The sequence below is a fragment of the Harpia harpyja genome, chromosome 15 (genome assembly GCF_026419915.1).
Source record: "Harpia harpyja isolate bHarHar1 chromosome 15, bHarHar1 primary haplotype, whole genome shotgun sequence".
Classification (NCBI taxonomy): Eukaryota; Metazoa; Chordata; class Aves; order Accipitriformes; family Accipitridae; genus Harpia; species Harpia harpyja.
The window spans coordinates 2,825,461-2,840,873 of record NC_068954.1 but is presented as its reverse complement, the minus strand read 5'-3'; the positions used below and the strand labels follow the sequence as shown (position 1 = coordinate 2,840,873).

Genomic DNA, 15,413 nt, shown 5'->3' with positions numbered 1-15,413 from the left:
GCACCTTATTTACATTGAACTACTCTTTATGCATCCTGTAAACATCAGAAGCAATTTCTAATAAATTACAATCCAGGGAGCAGCAAATCAACAGTATCACCTGAGTTGCTTAAACGAATTCATTACAAAATATATTGCCTTTTTCCCTGTGACTTCCTTTGGATTGCATTTGAAAGCATTACTCTTCTGAGTTTTCTTTTCAGGATATATATGTGCAAAAATATCTCCAAGCAAGAAGAGATTATATTTTAAACTTTATTGCCCTTGACCTCAGATCCTTTTGAGTCTATTGTGTTACAGCCTTTCTGGTATCACCATCACTGGTGACATCTAACAACAAACAGCCCAAACAGCAGGTACCAGCTAATTCAAATTGAGATCACAGATTCAGCAGTGTAAGAGTTTGTAAAAGAAATCCTTAAAATTTCTATAACCTCTGGGCTTTTTTTTACCAGAAAGGATATTCTCCGCAAAGTAATAGGAAAATGTAATACTGTTTGCCAGTTTAATTGGATGTGCTCCTGCCCTATTATGAAAGAGATTGTCTCTTGCTGACCATGTATAAAACATAGGACGAGAGCTGATGCTGGTCGCTCGAAGTGAAAAAAAAAAAACAGCAGTGGTTTGAGATGATATGACGGCAATTGGGACATTTTCTTGGCCTCCATTTCAAGTGCAGAAAGGGACTTTGAAAAGAGGTTCTTCAGGGTGGACATCCTAGAATCATAGAATCGTTTATGTAGGAAAGGACATTTAAGAGCATTGAGTCCAACTGTTAACCTAACACTGCCAAGTCCACCACTAAACCATGTCCCTGAGCATCCCATCTACACGTCTTTTAAACACCTCCAGGGATGGTGACTCCACCACTTCCCTGGGCAGCCTGTTCCAATGCTTGACAACCTTTTAAGTGAAGAAATTTTTCCTAGTATCCAATCTAAACCTCCCCTGGCACAACTTGAGGCTGTTTCTTCTCATCCTATCGCTTGTTACTTGGGAGAAGAGACCAGCCCCCACCTCACCACAACCTCCTTTCAGGTAGTTGTAGAGAGTGATAAGGTCTCCCCTCAGCCTCCTTTTCTCTAGGTTAACAACCCCAGATCCCTCAGCCGCTGCTCCTAAGACTTGTTCTCTAGACCCTTCACCAGCTTCGTTGTTCTTCGTTGGACACGCTCCAGCACCTCAACGTCTTTCTTGTAGTGAGGGGCCCAAAACTGAACACAGTATTCGAGGTGCGGCCTCACCAGTGCCAAGTACAGGGGGACAATCATTTCCCTGGTCCTGCTGGCCACACGGTTTCTGATACAAGCCAGGTTGCCGTTGGCCTTCTTGGCCACCTGGGCATACTGCTGGCTCATATTCAGCCGGCTGTTAACCAGCACCCCCAGGTCCTTTTCTGCCAGAGAGCTTTCCAGCCACTCTTCCCCAAGCCTGTAGCGTTGCGTGGGGTTGTTGGGACCCAAGTGCAGGACCTGGCACTTGGCCTCGTTGTCAGTTTGGTGGAGGACGGCTCCATCATGCCCAAATCTCTGCCTTATTGAAAATGAGGTCCAAGGCAACCCCAATAACACAACTCCTGATATTTGAGATTAGTGGTGGTGGTTCCTTGCATCCCGTTGCTGCTGGCAAGACATAAATCCATCACAGAGAGGGACATGGATTTGGGGGGTACAATAGAGAGCAAAGCAAGAGGCCCTGGAGGGCTGTTCTTGCTCACCCTTCACAGACCCGGGCACTATTTATAATGAAACGAGGAGCTGGAAGAATGGAAAAGGGAATCTGGGCAAAGATGATAAAGTGGGTTCATCTGTAGCAGAAAAGCCTTGTCCCAGTGGTCCCACAACGCTCTTGTAGGCTACGAATCGCCGGGTGGAGTGGTTCAAGTAGCTGCCATCTGCCCTGCTTTCTATCCCTTCATTTACAGAAAGCCACGAGAAATATTTCATGCTCTTTGTTGAGGCAGTTTCCTTGCACTCAGGGAGGCAGAACAAGTGCATTTATGCTCTCACTCCAGGACTTGCTGATGGCCGTGAGAGGCAGCCAGGGACTAGGACTGGGCTTGTTACAGCTTCAGAAATTCAGCGAAGTGCCTTTGCGTTGGATGGGAATGAGGAGAGCTCTCTCATCAAACAGCAGCGTGCTGGCTGACCTCAGCTCCCCTCCAGAGCAGCCACGGCTACAGAAGGCGGCTTTCTGCCATAGTGAGGTGGTCTCCGGTTACTTCCCAGGGTCAGACATCCCTTCGGAGGTGTGGAGCTGCAAGCGGGTGAAGTTCAGGGAGACCCTGGACATGGGGGATGGTGGAAAGAGCTGGTAACTCGCCTTGGTGGCACCTTGGGGGTTGCAAGACCCTGGCTTCGGTGATGGCTTTGGTGATGCCCTTCAGGCAGAGCGTAAGGAGCTGCAACATCAAGGTGAGCTGCTGAGGCAGCACAAGCTAGTGAACCAAAAATGCCCCATCCCTAACCCAAAAAAGCTGGACCACTCTGTTTCCCATCTCTCATTCACCCCGGCCAGTACCAGAGCAGATGTGCAGACCCTTTGGGATAAACTGTAGAATTTAGCTATGCATTTACTAATAAACCAACCTGTGCTGGAGCCTCTTTCCTTGGCCATGAAGGCCATGTCTTTGGGGTGGGGGAGCTGTGACCATGGGGTGCACATGCAGTCTCAGCTTTTCCTTGGTGTGTCCAAATTGCTGCCAGCTTCAGAGGCACCTCAGAGCAGGTCTAGGCACTGGGCAACAAAATAGCTGAAGTTTGGAGAGGAGAATCCCACCCCACCGTGGGCAGAGAGACCTGGGTGATGTGTAAGCCTTGTTCTTCCCCTCTATCAAAGAGCTGAAGCACGTTTTATTATTTTTTAATAAATTAAGTCAAGCAGAAGGATCTAGCTAAGGACTTCTCTGCTCTCCGGTGTGATACTGTCAGCAGCAAGCCTAGCAGCAAGCCTAGCCCATGCTCCATGGGGTTGGTGTAAATTCAGAGCTGACCCACCAGTCCAGTAGGGTCCTTCTTGCTTCTTCACCCATAAAATGCCTTCCGTAGTCTCAAAAAGGGGAAAAACCCTGCACTTTGGTGCATCTCTGCAGCCAGCCATCCCTTGAGACAAGGAGGAAGACTTTTCCTTGGACATAATTATTTCCATGGCCAGACATCCCATGGTAGACTGGTGCTCTGCTCATCTCTCTGGTCCCTGCACCGACTGTGCGTGTTGGCATGTCCCCTGAATTTTGGAAATTTGGAAATTGCCATTTGTTCCTCCCACCCATAATATTCGCTATGAATTGTTGCATTTCATTAATGAACTAGATAGGATCGCCAGCGGTTTGATTAAGGAGAAGACCAGACAAGGCACAGTCAAAGACGAGGGCTCAGACCGTGAAGATGGGTCTCAATTCTCGGTGGGCTCCCGTTGCCACCCTCATTGAAGTGTTTCTCCTCCCCACACCTCAATTCTGCATAGGCAAAATAGAGCTAATTCTCTGTACTTTACTCAGTGGGCGAATCTTAATTAACATTTTTGAAGAAGCCCCGGCAAGACCTAGGATGGGGAGTGGGTTTTGCCGTATCTGAGCAGGCATCCTTCCAGGCCTGGACCGGCAGCGGCAGCTGGCTGCCGTCCAACCTCCCTCCGCTCCCCACGCTCCGGGTTTGTTAACATCCCAATCAATAACACCGCGACATAAAATTCAGCTTCAACTTTTCTCCGTGGGTTCAGCTGCAGCGGTGGGTAGGGTTTTTCTCCCCAGCTCGCACCCTAAATCCTATTTTTCCAGCTCCTTTGAGCCCTGCTGGGAGGTATTAAGGTATTATTATTATTCCCCGTTGCTGCGGGGAATGGGGCGAATGCTAATGAGGGAGATGTGCGCCCCGTCCTCTCCTGTAAATCAGTTCATCTTTTCATACGCCACCTCTCCCACCGCCATGAGCTTTTAAAAATAACAAATTGCGGGTTATTCTTCCTTTCTTTGAGAGAATGACCTTTAGGGTTTGCAACGCACAGCTCTGATGGATAAAGAGAAATTTATTTTCCAGGGGAAAAATAAAAAGGAAAGGAAAGCTGCAATTCTCACATGATCACGTGGTGTTAGGAATTGGACCTTTAGGGAAAAAAACCAGGCTGTTGAGGAACTTGATAAATTTAAGAGCCGGCAAGCATCCGCTGCTGGACCGTGAATTCGTCAGGAGCGGGTCGGTTCTTTCTGTGCGCTGGTGCAGGAGCTAGCGGGATGAGGGATACGGTCTAAGGCGGGCTTGTGCAAATATTATCCTATTAATAATCAATAACTGCTAGCAGGGCAAGATGATTCAGGCCAGATTGGTATATAATTGCTATTATTGTTATTCCGGTTTAAAACCAGTTCCTCTTCGCTACTGCCACAAGTGATCTGAAGCAATGTATTTTTAATTTGTTCGCAGGCACGGCACAATCCATCACACGGCGTTACACTGGCTGGAACCAAATGTCAGCGCCGAGCGGCGAAACATTTTTGTTATTTAAGTTACTGTATGCTAAGTTTATGTTGATTGCTCTGAGTATCATCTCCGAAAGTTAACTAGCGTTAAAGTGTTGATAATGTCCCACTTTCCCAATCATATTTGCATAGTGCACAACAGAGTTTAGCAGAAAAAAATTAGCTTAAGTGCTGTTTTTCATCAGCCCTGTCAGTCTCATACTGTTTGCTTCATCTCGGTGCACGGGGCATTTGGTGACAAATGGTTATGACATTTTTCATCTAAGCATTACGTCATTATATAATCGTCGTCTTCTGTCTCATGGCTGCATCCTCGCCACGCGGGGAGAGGGGGAGAGGGGAGGGGATGAAAACGGGGGCAGAAGAGAAAGAATTGGGATTTTTTTTTTTTCATTTATTTTAATTTTTTTTTTTTACCCTTCTCTCGCCAAAAAAAAAAAAAAATTTCAACCTCTCTCCCTTCCCCCTGCTCGCAGCAGCATCGCCAGAAATATTCCCGTGGGCAAATGGAAAGCATCCTGTTCCCATTGAAGTCAGCGGCAAATCGCTCGATATACAGGACCCGTATACAAATAGGGGCAACCTCTCTTTGTTCGGGGTATGGTGCGGCAGAGCGAGGACCACTGTTACCAGAGGCCTTCTCCTCCCTCCCAGCATCAGTGCAACCTGGGAGAAGTCCCCCCACCCTCCGATTTAGCCCCGGCTAAACGACGGAGAAGCCGGCTTTAGATTTTTACTGCGGCAATATTTTTAAAAGATAATTGAAACATTTCCTCGGCGTTACCAGCGCAGGAATAAAATCCCCAGAGTTCAGGAATAAAGCAGAAATAAGAGGTCTCCGTAGCAATTTTGGTTTGGTTTTGTGTTCCCCCCTGCCCCCAGTTACTTTTCATCTTGGTTTTGTATGTGAATTTAGGAGAGCAATTTATTCCTAACCTGGATCAGTCAGAAGTTTTAACCTGCGTTTTGCAGGGTATTACGGTGGCAATTTCTCATTTCGGGCTCCGGCTTCTGTTGTGCATGACGAGCTTTACACTTCTATGGGTAAATACAGTGATAATAAAGCTTAGCGTTATTATGGAGTGTGTTTTTAGCCTGAGCACCCCCTCCATACGTTAAGTAATTCATCCTTATTGCCATTAGGAATTCAGATGCTATTTTACGGAGGGGGAAGGGAGGGATGTGTGCAGAGCGCAGCTTATATTTTGCAGATATGGGTTTTTTCGCTGTGCAAGTTGCTGGTTTACTCTAAGAAACCTCCTGGAGAAAGGTCTGAAGGAAGCTTTGTGGGGAAAAAAAAAGGGATTTTTTAATATCGTTCAGGCTTCTCCTGCTAACGTGCAGCTCTTACTGCCTGCCTTGCTGTCTGGGTGTGCAGTGCAGTATAGGATAGGTTCGCCTTTGCATTAATAATAGTCCAATAAAAACAGACAATATTCTTGTTTAAATGCATTGAGTTATGTAGATCCTAATTCTAGCACATAAGCAATGAAAGAAAAGCAGATATTTTGTCCTCGCAAAAACAAATTCTGTGATACAAATGCAAGCTGACATATGGTAAAAATTGCCTGAAGCCCTGCTGATTTACAGAACTGTTTTCACTCACAGATAATTCATTAAAAATCATTTCATACTGGCTGTATATACATAAAAAATATTTACTTGTGTAAATATCAGTCATGAAGGTATTGCTTTATTTTTTTTTTCTCTTTTCCCTTCTTTTTTTTTTTTTTTTTTTTGGACAGCTGATGGAGAGGGGGGGAAATCCAAAGATATATGATCGACATAGGGGAAAGCAAAGGTATGCCTGGCATTCATCCTGCAATATAGGTCAGGACTGAGGGCTGGCTAGGACAGCTTTTAAATCCGCTACCTGAACCATCTGCTGTTCAATGCCAGTTGAATCTGCGTATGGGAAACACACACTAGGCAGACATTTATATTGTGGCATACGGCACAAAAGGGACTAGGAAAGTGCTTTTACCTGATTCAGGGCTCTCACGCTGACCTATAGAACAATAGGAGCCAAGGTAACGTATACACCGGGAGACGGCACCGTAAAACTGAAGCTGCGGGATTTCAAGGCCGTTGCTGCTGTAGCAGAGTAGCTTGGAAAATAAAGAGCAAATTCCAGCGAGGCAAGGCGAGTTTTCAGGTTTAATCTGCTTTGCAAATACTCCTAAAATGACAGAGGCACAAAATGCGAAGGGGACAAATGACGCGATGGGGTTTGCGGCTCCCAAATACGAACGGCCCAGTGTATCTGATACGAGCCCTGAAATCTCACGCCTACCCCCCACGTTTTATTCTCTAAAATATGTGTTATGTTACTCAAAACGCTTAACAAGGCTCCAGCCCGGCACTACATCTTTCCTTTTTTTTCTGTGCTTACTCCGATGATATAATTTGCTTAAATATGATGCATTATTTTAAACCCTCGGCTTGGAGACCTTTAGATGGTTTTTCCCCCTCGAGGAAAATTCAGAAATAAATCACAGAGTACAAGAGATTTGGGGTCGTTGTTGGGGTTTTTTTTCCTCTACAGCCAGTAGATTAAATTATATTCTTAAAACTGTGGAAGGGAATAAGTACTTGGAATAGGGATCTAGTCCATCAGCTTTCATCCTCCACAAAACCCAGTAGTAAACAAAGCAATAATATTTGGGGGCTTAGAGAGGGCTGCTCTGGAGGGAGGTGGGGGGGTTAATTAAGATGAAATGGCTACATGGGGAAGGGGTTGACCGCCGGGCTCACATCCCACGCCTGTGCCCAGCACAGCATCGAAGGGAGAAAGTTTGGGCCCGTTTCCTATGGAAATCGGTGCGATGTCGCACGCTGCGGAGCAGGAGCCGCTACCTCGACGGCAAAATGTCATATTAAGCTGAACCTGAAAGGGAGAGTAAAATAAACTCTCACTTCTCCATCGGAGTGTCTACATCGAGAAAGCTTCTCCTGGTCTATTTATACACTGTATAAATCAGTCTCCAGACTGTTACCATAGATAACAGAGTTTTTCTTCTGCTGTTGTCTCTAACAGCTTCTTTTTCCCCCCACTATATTTTGTGCGATTCCTACCTATCACCTCAGTGAGTAATTCGCCTGGTTTAAATTACAACTTGGGAGCAAGCCGGCTTTTTCAGGCAGAGAGATTTTTCATCCCCCCTTGCTGAATTTTACTCCCAATTCTCTACGTAGCCCGAGAAATCCTGCAGAAAGGGGAGCTATAGGTAACTGCATCTGATCCCGATACATATTTAACCTTCTTGCCGTCTCCAGGAATTAACTATTTAGGAGGTGAGCAGCCGACGCAGGCGTCGCACGAGAAGAACACGGTCAGGCTGGTTCATAGCGATGCTGACGCTTTCTGCAGAAACCATCGTTAATTCTCCGTACAGAGCTTCTGCAGGAGAGGTTGCCACAGGCTGGGATTTTTATTTGAAATAACTAACTAAATAAATGCGGCGGGTCCCTATTTCAGGGACCAGTGGATGCGGAGTTTCCCCTCCCAGGGATGGGGAGTTAATGGGATTTGTTGCTTCTGGTTGGGGGGCGAGGGGGGTTAATCCCTTCCTTCGTGTATATCCCCGCTAAGCTGGTTTAGGTCGTGTTTAGAGTTAAAGTTTTTTGGTACTGGCTCTGTCCATCCGTCTCTGCGGTGCCGGGCACGGGGCTGAACCCAGGGAGGTGCTGCTGGCTCCGGCTTTGCAATCTTCCCCCCATCACACCTCCCAGCACCTAGAAATTCAGGTGAGCCCCAGAAAAAAAAAAAAAGAGAAAAAAAAGAGGTTTATCTTTCACCAAAGTGGTGAAAAAGCTCATAAAGGCTTTTAGAAACCCGTCCTCACGCGCGGAAAGCTCCCAGCAAGGCCCAGAGCCTATTGTTTGCCACAACGTGATTTGCGGTGGAGCAGGTAGGACAGAAAAGAGACTTTTCCCCTCCCCGGCCGGGTGCTCAGCACCCAAACGCAGGGACCTATTCCCCCAGAGTCAACTCTGCCATCGGCTCCAGCAGTTGTTAAGCTGATTGTGGGGATGTAGCTTTGGGGTTTGGGGTTGTTTTCTTAAGCCCATCATCTTTTAGGAGCCGTCCTGCAAAGCGTTAAATAGCCTCACCTGACCTCCTCCAGCAAAGCAAAGCTCTGCATCCTTATTTAGGGGCATACATCACCTCTACAGTTTTTCCTCCAGCGCTGGAGGTGGAGCAGAGAAGTGAAATGTCCTGGAAAAAAAACAAAACAAAACAAAACAACAACAACTCTAAACCCATCCGAATTTGCCTTGAAACCCTTTTCCCATCCCAGGCTGCCTGAGTGCGCATCCAGGCAATCCCGAACGGGGCGCGCGGGAGGGCCGCACACATATGCCGTGCCATATGGAGCGGCGCGATTCTGGTCAATCGGATCTTTAGGACTTTTATCGTTTAATTTCTTAATGTGCTAATAGTGCAGAGGAAGGGAATGGATCATCGGTTAAGTCCAAGGATTTATGTTTTTAAGGCAGCGTAATGTATTTTCAAGCGGGTTGGAGTGGGCTTGACATACACCCGGTAAACGTGATGGGGAGCGGGCAAGAGAGTGAACTAGAAAAGACCCTGAAAGATCCCTTTGAGCATTAATCCAGCACAGGTTTATAATGCGGCATCCAGCCCCCGTGTGAGCGGGCTGAAATTCAGGCTGAAAATCCCCGTGTCCATTTTGCACAGACATTTTGCCCGGCGCTGAGGGCTGTGGGCGATGCGAGCTCAGGTCTGGGTTTGCATCTCCAGCTGCCCCCCCGGTTTTCAGCAGTGGCTCCATCTCCGTGGCTCGGTTCTGTAGGCACCTCACTTCCATTTGAAGCCACGAAGGATGGGCAGCAAAATGTCCCTGAAGCCCCCGATCCTCAGTTTCCCCACTTGTGCAAAGGGGGAATTGCATTTACTTCCTTCAGATTGCCGCTCGGCATCGGTGCTCATGCAGATTCCCAAAGTGCTTTGGGATCCTCCAAAGGAAGAGGTTACAGGGAGGTAAAGCACTGTTACGTTATAAAAAATATATATACACAGCAGTATATGGGGGGATACCGAGATTAGAACTTTTTACCTCCGACCAAGTTACCTCTCGTGAAACACATATATTTATTTTTAAGTAAAATAGCTCAGCTCTCTGTAAATCTCCGAGGCAGAAGACCAAGGAGGAGATAAATAACGTGACGCCGCGACCCCAGGGCCGGCGCAGGCTGCCGGCGCGGTCCCCATCGGGCAGCTGCCTGCCGGGCAGGAGCTGATGCTCGTGCGGCCCGTGGCTCCAGCTGCGGTTTGAAGCGCGGCGGTCTCAGAGGGATGCTCTGGCTGTTGGCTTCTGTCAGCGAGACCTTTAAAATCTGTGCTATACGATTTCTTATTTGAATTGCAAACAGTTTAAAGGAGGTATATGAGAAGTTGCTCATTCAGGGTAAATAGGGTTTGATTTTTTTTTTTTTTAAGCAAATAATATCACGTCATCTTTTTGGGGGGGGGGGGAAATGGCATTATAGAGGGCAGGTGGGGAGATTTTTGTGCCTGGGCTGGTGACTCTCCCCAACAATTTTCAACATCTAATTTCCAGTATTTCCTTGAAAACTCCTCTGATTTAGTGCATTAGATGAAATGTCATTAACGTAATGGAAACAAAATGGTACTACTATTAAACAGTACCAAGAAGAAAGGGCCGCGGCTCTCAGCCGGCTCGGCACGAAGATTTCCAGCGTGTCGGGGAGGGGGGGCCCGATGCGCACAGGGCTCTTGCGCTTATTCAGAGTCGGATGCTTCTGCCCATCTCTGAACACACACACACGGGCTGTGCTCGGGGTACGAACCGTCTGCTCCTGCTTCCGTGCGGTTTTTTCCTCAGCAACTTCTAGGCCTCGATTGGGGGGGAAAAAAAAAAAAAAAAAGAAAGCACGTATTTGTCTTCATGCGATGGGAAGGAATATACGTGCGATGCGGCGCGATACGTAGCTGAAATGATCTCAACGGCGCGGTAGCTGCGGCTCGTGCAAAGGGATCCCAGGAGCGGGCACATGCCCTTGATACGAAATCACCCGGCGAGGAATAAAGGATTTCCTGCCTTCAGAGCCTGCTCCGGCCAGGGGTTTAGCCTGGGTTACGCTGCGCAGCGCCCTGACAAGGTTACAGGGTCTAACAGGGTGCTCGGTAAGGACCGGTGATGCTGGGAATATAAAGATATCCCTGGATATAGATATACAGATAGCCACAGCGTGCATTTCGTATCGCCAGTATACATCAGGACCTTACCATAAACAAAAAGCCCGCTCTTCTCCTTGAAATTCACCTTGAATGCAGCGTGACTGGGTGGGTTTGTTGGTTGGGGTTTTTTTAATTATTATTATTATTTATTATTATTATTATTATTAATTTCTCCCCCCACCCCCTGGCTTTCCCTGACAATTGTCAGCAGAGAGGCTGCAAAAAAAGCTGAGGAGCCACTGCAGCCCGAACGCAGCCCTGGGAGCTGTCAGCCCCACGCCACTGCAGTGATGTCAGCCGCAAAACACAGCCACTTCCACCCCCAGCCCCTCGCACACACGCACACACACAAGTCGCAAGAAGAAGAATTCATAATTACAGTAGCGTAGCCATGAAACCAGCAGCGGGGGGGGGGGGCGGGGGAGAAAGCAAAGCCTCATCCAAAACTGGTCTTTTTTTTTTTTTTTTAATTTTTAAAATTTTTTTTGGTAATTTTTTTTTTAATTTTTTTTTTTTTTTTCTTGCAAAGCTGCACCCAGCTCTGCAGCATCCTTTCTCCGCAGCGGGGCTGGGGGAGGCCGGGGGTGGGCGGGGGGGGGAGCAGGGCAGGGGTTTCCCCCCACCACCACCCTCAACCGGGTGGAGGGTGAGGGAGGCGACGGGGGGCGGCGGGGGGGAGCTGGGCAGGGCTGGAGGCTCTCTCCCCGCGGGTCGCTCCTTGTTTTAAAAGGCAGCATTTCTGCGGACAACACCCGGAGCATCTCTGCGGGAGAGGGGCTGGGGGCGAGGGCTGCAGCCGCCTTGTTTTCGGCGCACGGAGTCAGCAGCTGTGATTTTTTTTTTTTTTTTTTTTTTTTTTTTTTTGGCTGAATAATCCTTTACGGGGAGGGGGTGTGCGGGGAAAGGGGGTGGGGGGGGGGGTGGGGGAGGCTGGGGGAGGAGGGAGGGAAAGTGGATCAACATCACCGAAGGAGGACAGCGAGCAAGATTAGGGCTGGCTAATGATAAATGAGAAGGCGCCGCTGACAGCTCCTCTCTCCGCGCAACGCCCGCCCGGCTGCTCCGCGCTCCGCGCTGCCTCCGCGCCCCTCCAGCCGCCCGCTCCGCTCCCTGCCGCCGGCCCGACTTCATCCCCCCCTTTCCCTTTGCTTTTTTTATATATATATATATATATATTTTATATATATATATTTATTTTTATACATATATTTATTTTTTTATATATTTATTTTTTATATATATTTTGGTTTTATATATATTTGGTTTTTATATATATAAATTTTTTTTTTTTTAGATAGATAGATAGCATTTTCACCTCTCCTCCGCATAGCGCGGGGGGGGGGGGGCACTCTCCCCCCCCCCCTCCCTTCCCAAGCATCTTCCGCGGGATTACGCGCCTGGCCGCGCTGCTGCACCGGCTGCCGGACGGAGGGACCACCGCGGGGTGCCGCAGGGGGTATTGCCTTCGCTCCTTTTATTTTGGGGGGCGGGGGGGTTGGGGTCAGGCCGGGAAGGGGGGGGGGGACACACACAGGACAGCACCCCGCTGGGGAGGGGGTGGGGGGTGCAATGGGGGCCCCCGCGCCCTTTCTTCCCCCCTCGGAGGGTTGGGGCGGGGAGGAGGAGGAGGGGGGGGGACGAAGCCAGGGCGGTTTATGGGTGGGCTCTGCCTGTGTGTGTGTGTCCCCCCCCCGCCGTACCCGGGTGACCTTTCAAATCAAAGCCCGGCTCGTACCTACCAAGGTGCATTGGCCAGCAAGGGCTGGGACGGAGGGGGGGGGGGGCGATGGGGAGGGGGGGGGTGATGCTCCCGGGTTCTCCCCCTCCCTCTGCCTTTCCCCCTCCCTCCCTCCCTCGCTGCTCCCTCCCTCTCCCTCTCCCTCTCTCTCTGCTGCATTTTGCATGAGCTATCTAGGTCATTAGCATTTTAGCGTATGCAAGACTTGACAAAGCTGATGAGAAGCCAGATGGGCCCCTCTCCTCTTTTTTTTGCACCACTTGGGATCTGAGCGAAAGGATTGACTGCAGCAGGCGAACGGGGGAAGGTTTTATTGCGCTCCTCCAGACCCCCCCTTTATAGCAACGCGGCGGGGCTCGGGGAAAGCGGCAGAGAGCGGGCAGCGGCGGGCAGAGACGGAGGGCAGGTAACGGGGCACCCCCCCCAGCACCCCCCCCCACCGCCGCCCCGGCCCCTGCCCGGGGCAGCCCCCCGCAGCCTTTCATTTCTTTGCTTTTATATCATTTGGGGGAGGGTTGTTTGGGTTTTTTTGTTTTTTTTTTTTCTTTCCGGGGGGGGGAGGTCAGGTTGGATTTTATTTCCCCACACACACACACACACCCGTCGGGAAGGGTGCGCCGAGCCCTCCGCGGAGCGCGGAGAACAAAAGGCTGGGCTCCGCGGGGGCGGTGGGCAGCGCGGCCCCCGCTCCCACCTCCCCTCCTTAACCCCCCTCCCTTTTTTTTTTTTTTTTTAATTTTTATTTTTTTTAAATAACTTCCCCCTCTTATTATCTATCTTTTTTTTTTTTTTTAATAATTTCCCCCTCTTATTCTCTTTTTTTTTTTTTTTCCCTCCCGAGGAAAGGCCCCTCTCTCCGTGTTCACAGCGGACCTTGATTTAAATGTCCATACAATTAAGGCACGCGGTGAATGCCAAGAACGAGGCTGACCAGCATCGAGGCCGGAGGCGGCTCCGCGGCTCTCCGCACCCGCGGAACCCCCCCCCCAAAACCCCAAACCATACATACATCCTCCCCCCCCCCCCCCCCAAAAAAAACCCGGCCGCAGGCAGCGCTGCGCACCGGCGCAGGTGGCATCCGCAGCGCGGAAAGTGGGGGGGGGGGGGGACACGACACGACGTGGGGGGGGGGACGGTACCTTTTTGGGGGGATCCAGGGGAAAAAGGAGAGGGGGGGGGGAATGTCCCTGCGCGTATAGATACCCCTGGGAATGAAATCTGGAGCTGTCACTCGGGGGTGACCCGCGGGTGGGCCCCGGGGGGGGCCGCGGCTGCTGCCCCCCGGTGCCGCCGCTTTGTGTTTTGCCTTTTTTCTCTCCTTTTCTCCGCAGAGCCCGGGGGGGGGGGATCCCCCTGTTAAAAGCAAGGGCAGGTCTTGGGGTCACCGAGGCTCATGCTGCTCCCCCGGTGGGGAGGGGGAGGCTGGGGCAAAGCTGCTTTTTTTTTCTTTATTTTTTTAAAGCTTTATTATTATTATTATTATTATTAATTTTTTTTTCCGGTGGCTGCTTGTGTGTCTTTCCCCTCCACCCCCCCCCTCCCCTTTAATCCTTATAATTTAAATCAAAAGTGCCGGGGAGAAGAAGGGGGGGGGGGGGGGAAGAGCTGTGTCTGCAGGGCGAGGCCGGGCGTAAATCTCTTGGAGGGATAAACATGTCATTTGTTCCCTTTGTATGGTAATGCTGTCGTCGTCGTTCCCCCCCCCCCCAGCTGCCCCCCCCCCCCAGCAGCTGCCCCGGCCATACATCCTCCCTACAAAAGATCCCAATTACCCATCGGCTGCCTCATTATACCCCTAACACAGCCCCGGCGAGAGGCGTGTGTGTGCGAGGAGCCGAGCAGAGGGGGGGAAGCGATGGCGGGGGGGGGGGGGGGGAACAGCACCTGAATAATTCAGAAAATAAAATAAAATTGAAGAAACGGGAAGCCCCAGGCGGCGGGAGGGGAGGGTGATGAGGGATGCTGCGACCCCGCGGCCTAACGCAGCGCGGGGGCTGCTCCGCCACCACCCCGCTGTTTTATTTTTCCCCTCCTTTTTCACGCTTTTTATTTTTACTGAATTTTTTTTTTTTTTTCCTCCACCTTTTTAGCCAGAGAGGTGCCTGGGAACCCATCGCCACCCCCCCCCCCCCCACCTCCCTGCTGGGGCCCTTCACCTCCCTGCCCTTCTCCCATCCCTTCTCCTCCCTTCCCTTCTTTTTGCAGCTGGAGGCCAACCTGCCCCGCATCCCTCCATCCCCATGGCCGGCCCAGCGTTCCCAGCAGGTGCTTTCCACTGGGCAAAGAAGGGCCTTACTGGAGGGGATGGTCCCCCCACCCTGTGGGGCGGCTGCAGAGCTGTCCCCGGGCTGGGGGGGGCCCTTTGATGATGGCGCGGGGGGGTCCATCTCTCTTTGCAGCCCTGCACGCAGACCCTCGCCGCTGGGACGGTGCCCGCGGGAGCATTGACAGCAGCTCGGGGTCCCTGGGACGCCTCTTTGCACCCCCCCCTTCCCCGGGGTGCTGCAGGTATTTTGGGGCAGCCCTCCCTGGGCTTGCATCCCCGCCGGTGCGGATGCCGCAAGGAGCCCGTCGGGTCGTGCCGTGCCAATAAAGCTCTTTCGCTGCGGGCTCCCGCATCCTCTCCTTTGTTCGCGGAGGTTTCTCGCCCGTTTCTTTACGGAGGCAGGACATCCTCCCCCCCACCCCCATGAAGGACCCACACTCAGCACCAGGTGGGGGGTGAATATTAAAATCCACCCCAAAAGAAAAACCTCAACCTTTCAATTTGGCAGCCCACGGTCACCTGCTCAACCCTAGGCGGGCGCCTTCGCATCCTGGATCTCCAGGAGAGTCTGAACTGCCAGAGGGCACCTGTTTAATGAATTAAAGGAGGGGGGGGGGGAAAGAGATTTGGGGTGCCTTCTATTCGGGATCGCCTCCATCCCTTCAGGCAGATCCCTGCCCCGCAGCACTATGCGACGAGCATCCCT

The 15,413-nt window shown here is 50.6% G+C and overlaps 1 long non-coding RNA gene across 2 annotated transcripts; it reads left to right on the top strand.

Annotated features, from left to right (window-relative positions):
• The first annotated feature begins 11,995 nt into the window (after positions 1-11,995).
• Positions 11,996-15,051, top strand: LOC128152215 (uncharacterized). 2 transcript variants are annotated; one of them, XR_008238557.1, is made up of 2 exons: positions 11,996-12,159; positions 14,532-15,051. It is a non-coding gene; the product is annotated as an uncharacterized LOC128152215 (long non-coding RNA). The 2 variants fall into 2 exon arrangements; XR_008238556.1 differs by lacking the exon at positions 11,996-12,159 and adding an exon at positions 12,272-12,847.
• Positions 15,052-15,413: the final 362 nt, after the last annotated feature.